Source organism: Neomonachus schauinslandi, chromosome 11 (assembly GCF_002201575.2).
Source record: "Neomonachus schauinslandi chromosome 11, ASM220157v2, whole genome shotgun sequence".
NCBI lineage: Eukaryota > Metazoa > Chordata > Mammalia > Carnivora > Phocidae > Neomonachus > Neomonachus schauinslandi.
In genome coordinates this window covers 85,645,870-85,651,586 of record NC_058413.1, presented here as the reverse complement: position 1 = coordinate 85,651,586, position 5,717 = coordinate 85,645,870, and positions in this window count along the sequence as shown.

Below are 5,717 nucleotides of genomic sequence, written 5' to 3'. Positions count from 1 at the left end.
GGGGGGCTCCGTGAGCGGCCCTGTGGTGTGGCTGGCCTGCTTCCTGGCTCTTGTCTCTCTGGCCCTCCCAGAGATTCTATGAACTTCCTAAGAATCTTTTAGTAATTTCCTCTTTTTCTTTTTTCTCAAATTAGCTAGAGTATTTTGTTGTTTGTAAATTGGCAAGTTGACAAAAACTGCATTAAAAACGAAGTCACTGAACTCTAATGAGAAAATTGTACTTGTGACCTTCATTTAACAAAAAAGATAGGGAAAAAAAAAAGTGACATGGGAACAAGGACTCAGTGTGGGGGAAAAAATACAGATACAAGATAGAATAAGCTCTGTCAGTACCCGGTGGTCCTGAATGAATTTCTTGTGTATTTTATCTCTTTAAAAAATTCCTAGCTCTGCCCATCACCAAAAGCCCCAGAAGCAGTGACCAACTCAATAGGAATAAATATCCCTTGTGCCCAGGTGATTGTCTTGAAATACCGTTTCTCACTAAAAAAGACACCAGGATGTCTTGAAGAAATGGCCGATTGCATGTCTGCGTAAGGGATGAGTAATATAAGAACATGCAACTCTTACCAGAAAGCAATCAAATGATCAAAGATGAGTGGAACTGAGTCAAAAGTCACAGCCAATTAGAAGAGGCTCCCATTTGGGGTACCTGGGTGGCTCAGTCGGTTAAGTGTCTGACTCTTGGTCTCAGCTAAGTCTCGATCTCAGGCTCATGAGTTCAGGCCCCACATTGGGCTCATGCTGGGCATGGAGCCTACTTTAAAAAAAAAAAAGAAAAAGAAGAAGAAGAAGAGGCTCCCGTTCCTCAAAGAGGGGACAGTTTGAACATCACTAAGCATAAAAATGACAATGAACCAAAACATAATACATACGTTTAAAAATCCAAGAATTCACAATACACAAAAACAAACCAACAAACACCAATTGGTCCTTTTGGAAGATGTTAGGGAATTAACTATTTTGAAAACCACTAAGTAAAGGGAAAGACTCAGGCCTTTATCTTTCCTTTCCAATACAGATGTTACCCCTGGGTAACTGCACAGACGGGGAATCTCGCCCTGAAGAGGTATTTCAATCAGTAAATAAACAAAGAATGATAAACTGAAACGTAACTGTCCACATTTCCTGAATTTAGAATCTAAGTGTGAAGCTGGAAATAGACAGCCAGATGGAAACACACCACCACATATGAAGTAATCTTCCCTCCAAAAAAAAAAAAAATCATACTTGAAAAAGGGGCGCCTGGGTGACTCAGTCGGTAGAGCATGTGACCCTTTTTTTTTTTGTAATTTTATTTATTTATTTGACAGAGAGAGACACAGCGAGAGAGGGAACACAAGCAGGGGGAGTGGGAGAAGGAGAAGCAGGCTTCCCGCCGAGCAGGGAGCCCGATGTGGGGCTCGATCCCAGGACCCTGGGATCATGACCTGAGCTGAAGGCAGATGCCTAACGACTGAGCCACCCAGGCGCCCCGAGCATGTGACTCTTTATCTCAGGGTTGTGAGTTCAAATACCACACTGGGCCTAGAGCTTACCTATAACTAACTAACTAACTAAATAAATAAATAAATAAACCTGCTGTTCTGCTAGAAAGGAGTGTCTCGTATTGCCTCCTGGCTTCCTAGAGCATCACCGTTTATCCCATGGAGCTAATAAACGCCCCGCACACAGGAAGCATCGAGCGCTCTCATTTGAATGCAATCCGCACACAGCACTTAAGCCAGTCCCGATTAAGAGGAAGCAATGCGGGCTGAGACCCTTCGCTACAATCAGTGGGTCAGGGCAACTTCCTGAGAGCATGCTGGATGTGACAGAAGGACAAGTGTAACCCTCTGTCATTACATTGAACCCGTTAGGTCTAATTCTCATAAAATTATGATATATTAGGTAAATACTCTTATTCTTAAACTGTACATGAAGACACCCAAGAGCAGAAGCCGGAGCAAGGGCTTGATATGCTGCTTTTCCCATCAGCTTCATGGGCTGTCCTCACTCACTGCTTCTTGCAACAACATTTAAAGAGCTCTTACGTGGACCAGGACAATCAAATGCCCCATGATGTAAGCCCTGCCTGAGGAGTGTACCAATTTCTGGGGGAGCTGAGGTAGAAGAGATTAATATGCCTGACGAAAGTTCCGCAGAGTGATATTTTAGCGGAATTTGGATTTCTGCAGGAGAAGGAGAAGAAGTGGGGTAGGGTGAAGTGGTCGTGCAGGGAGAAGGCAGAATCACCTGGCGGCTACTGAATGACTCGTATTTAGAAAGCGTGTTTCCACCTTCCTCCAGGAAGGGCTAGATCTTCATGCAGCACAAAAGCAAAAGTGGTCCTAGGGGCCAGTCTGTCAACCCCGTTGTTCCAGAAGATGTGGATACATTCACAGATGACGGCTCCGTAACTGGTTCATCCTGCGCTACCCTGTTCATGCTAAACCTCCCCCATGCCCCACACTGCTTATCTGCAGACTTCTCCCGGCAGGGGTGGGATTGGCCTCCTGGCACAATCCGCTTCAGCGGCGTTGCCCCCGGTTCTGGCCATCTTGGATGGTAACAGCGCTCTGTGACTTTGAACTGGGGCTGGGTCTACCTGATGTGGCCCCACTCTCTCCCACGTTATCACCAGCTGAAGCCTGTTTTTTGGCCTCTGGTCAAGTCCACACTTGTACAAGCTCTAAGCGGCTCTGGCCCCAAGGACATTAGCAGTGGGCTAATTGGAGAGGCCTTCAGAGGGGGTCCCAGGGACACAGACCCGACTTCCACAGCAGACAGAGTCCTGGGGTCAGTATGAGAAAGACTGACCCATGACGTGGCTGGCAGCTTTGGAGTGGGAGGGTCTGGGGCGAGCTGGGGGATGATGGAGGTTGTGTGAGTTGGTCGTTGCAGCAGACAAATGACCCCGGCCTCCAACTGAAATCTGGGTTTGAGTCCGGATTTACCCCTTAAGAGCGTGAGAACCTGGCTACATCCTTTAGGCTGCCTGCTCTTGGCCTTCTTTGCTTATGATTTAGGAATAAAAGCACTTATCTCACATAATATAATTTTATGAGGATTAAGCCAAATCGGTTTAACGTGAATGGACATGACCCAGTGATCGCAGAGAAGGATCTTGGTCTGCATCGCTTCCTCGTAATCTGGAATCAGAGTCAATGCGCTCACTGCATGTGTATTGTGTTCAGCGGCACCTTCTGTGGGCCTTCTGTGGGCAAGGCCCTTCTTAGCTCCGTGAGCTAAGAGATGATGCCCTAGGAACCGAGGCGGTGATCTGAGACGCTCCTTTTGTAGCGGAACAGCAGATTTTAGCGCCACGCTTGCTGTCTCCCTTCCCTTACCTGGGATCTGGCTTACTCTCAATCACTCACACTAACTGAAAGCTATTGCGTCCTTAGTAACCATGGTGCCTACAAAGCACCGTCGGTGATTCTGTCCCGATACGCAGGAAATTATTTTTGAAATCTTCTAGTTAGTTTTGGAATGCTTTCTCTGGACAGTGGCAGACTTATTTTCCATTTATTAAACTGACCCGAGTTATCGTGCTCGTGTGCTGCGCTCTGAGACTCAAAGGTGAGTGAGACGCTGGCAGAAATGCCAAGAGAAGGTGATAAATTCCATGCTAAATGTACAAGCAGACCTAGTTCTGGTTTAGAGGGAAGGAAAATCTCATGGAGGACGTAACGTATCAGGGTGGGCTAGGCTTGCCGCAATATTGAACAACCCTCAACTCTCCGGGGCTTACCATGCCCGGAGCTTGCTTCTCATTCATGCTCCACAGCCGATGCCCATCAGCGAGAGTCTCTGCTCACTGCAGCTGCTCCGATCACAGGGTGAGGGCAGATCTTACCTCAACACGTACTTCACTGGGGAAGAGGGTATGGGACTGTGTATTACTTCCTTGTACTCCTACCTGGAAGTGGTGTTTACCTCCTCATTTAACAATTCCTTGTCCACAGCTGGCCATATGACCACACCTGACTTCAAAGGGGAGGGAGTGCAATCCTAGCCCGTGCCCAGAAGGCAGAAAACGAAAAACACCCAGTGAACAATGACAACACACTCATGACTACCGTGCGTGACTCTGTCCCCATGTGCAGAGACGGGTGTGAAGGAGAAGGGCTTTTCTGTGCACGAGGAGCATTAGGAGAGGTGCACATGTTGGACACAAAAAAGTCTGTTTGCAGAGACTGGGTCCAAACAGGAATGTGGGGCAGCAAGGCTGCAAAAGAAGACAGGTGACACTGTGAGAGTCATGCTAAGGAGGTTGGATTTGATCCAGAAGACAGGGAAGGTTTTACAGAAGCTGTGGCTTAGGAAGAGTAACTTGACTGCTGTGTCCAGGAGGGATCAGAGGGCACCAAACTGGAGACAGGCGATCCATTTGCTTCTTACACAAATCCAGGAAAAGGGTGATGAGGGCTTGTATTCAAGGGGGTCTTTGAAAGGGGGAGGAAAGAAAGGGCTATACCTGTCAGCTCTTGGAGAGAAAGACTTGGCCAGATTTGGAACTAATTAGATACAGTGTGTAAGAGGGTGGAGAGTCAGAGATAATTCCAAGATTTTGAGTCTAGGAGACTACTATTATAGCCAGGGGAAGATGGCCAAGTCTGGGAAGGAAGTTTGGGGCTTGTTGATTGCAAAGCAGCGATTTTTATTTTGTTTACTCCTGTTTCCCAGCACCTACAACAGTGCTTAGCATATCATATGTGCTCAGTAGTATTTGTTGACTATGTAATACCAGGAGAACACAAATGGAAAAGTTCTCGAGCAATTATTAATGCAGAACCAGCACTCCTTCCTGATGTCAACATTAGGAAGGCAGAGTTACCTATTTGAAGTCATTAGATGAGATGAGTTGTCCAGAAAGGGGAGCAAAAGAGGGGAGGAGGCTGAGGAGACAACTTTGGGAAACTTGATCTTTAGGGACCAGAAAGTAGGACCAGAATCCAGGGAAGGGGTGAGCATTTGAGGATGGGATCAATCAATACGGGAAGTGGCAAATAGGTGAAGGGTGCTGGGAACAGGTAAGATGGCATTTGGTGGAGCAACTGGAGTCTCTGGTCACCCAGCCAGGGAGAGCTGGACACAGACCCCAGTAAGGGCCTCCTAGCAGAGAGGACAGGGCAACAATGGCCATGGCCATGAGGACCGAGGGCAGTGGCTGGAGGGGGAGGCTGGGTCAAGGAGCAGTTCTGGTTTCTGTTTGGGTTTGATGGGGTTATAATTGAGGCCTAGTCATGTAGCAAGGTGGCGAGAGATGGCAGACGCCAGAGGGAGGGAGAGAAACCATGGTTGGCATCAAGGAGGAGGATGGAAGGGTTGTCTCCCGGGGCAAACGGTCACCTCTAGGAGGGGAAGAGAGCGGTGCATTCACTTTTGTTGCTCTTAGCTACTCGCCTTGGGCCCGTATGGTTAATGCTAATGGCCACCACCACAGTTAATGCTAATGGCCACCACCACGCAGGTCGCCGAGTCTTACTTGTCCCTCACCTTCGGGCCGTGGCCTGCTGCTCCCCTTCTCCCCGGGGCCCTGCGCGGGGCGGGAGCGGCCGAGGGGGCGGCGGGCCTGGGAAGGGTGAGCCGGCGAGGCGGCCGGGCGGCGGGGCGGGCCCGGGGAGGCCACACCCTGAAACTACCTGCCCGGGACAGGAAGAGTGAGAGCGAGAGCGACCGCCGGCGGCCCGCACGCCGGGCAGCGACCGGAACTCGGCCCGCCCCGCGCCCCC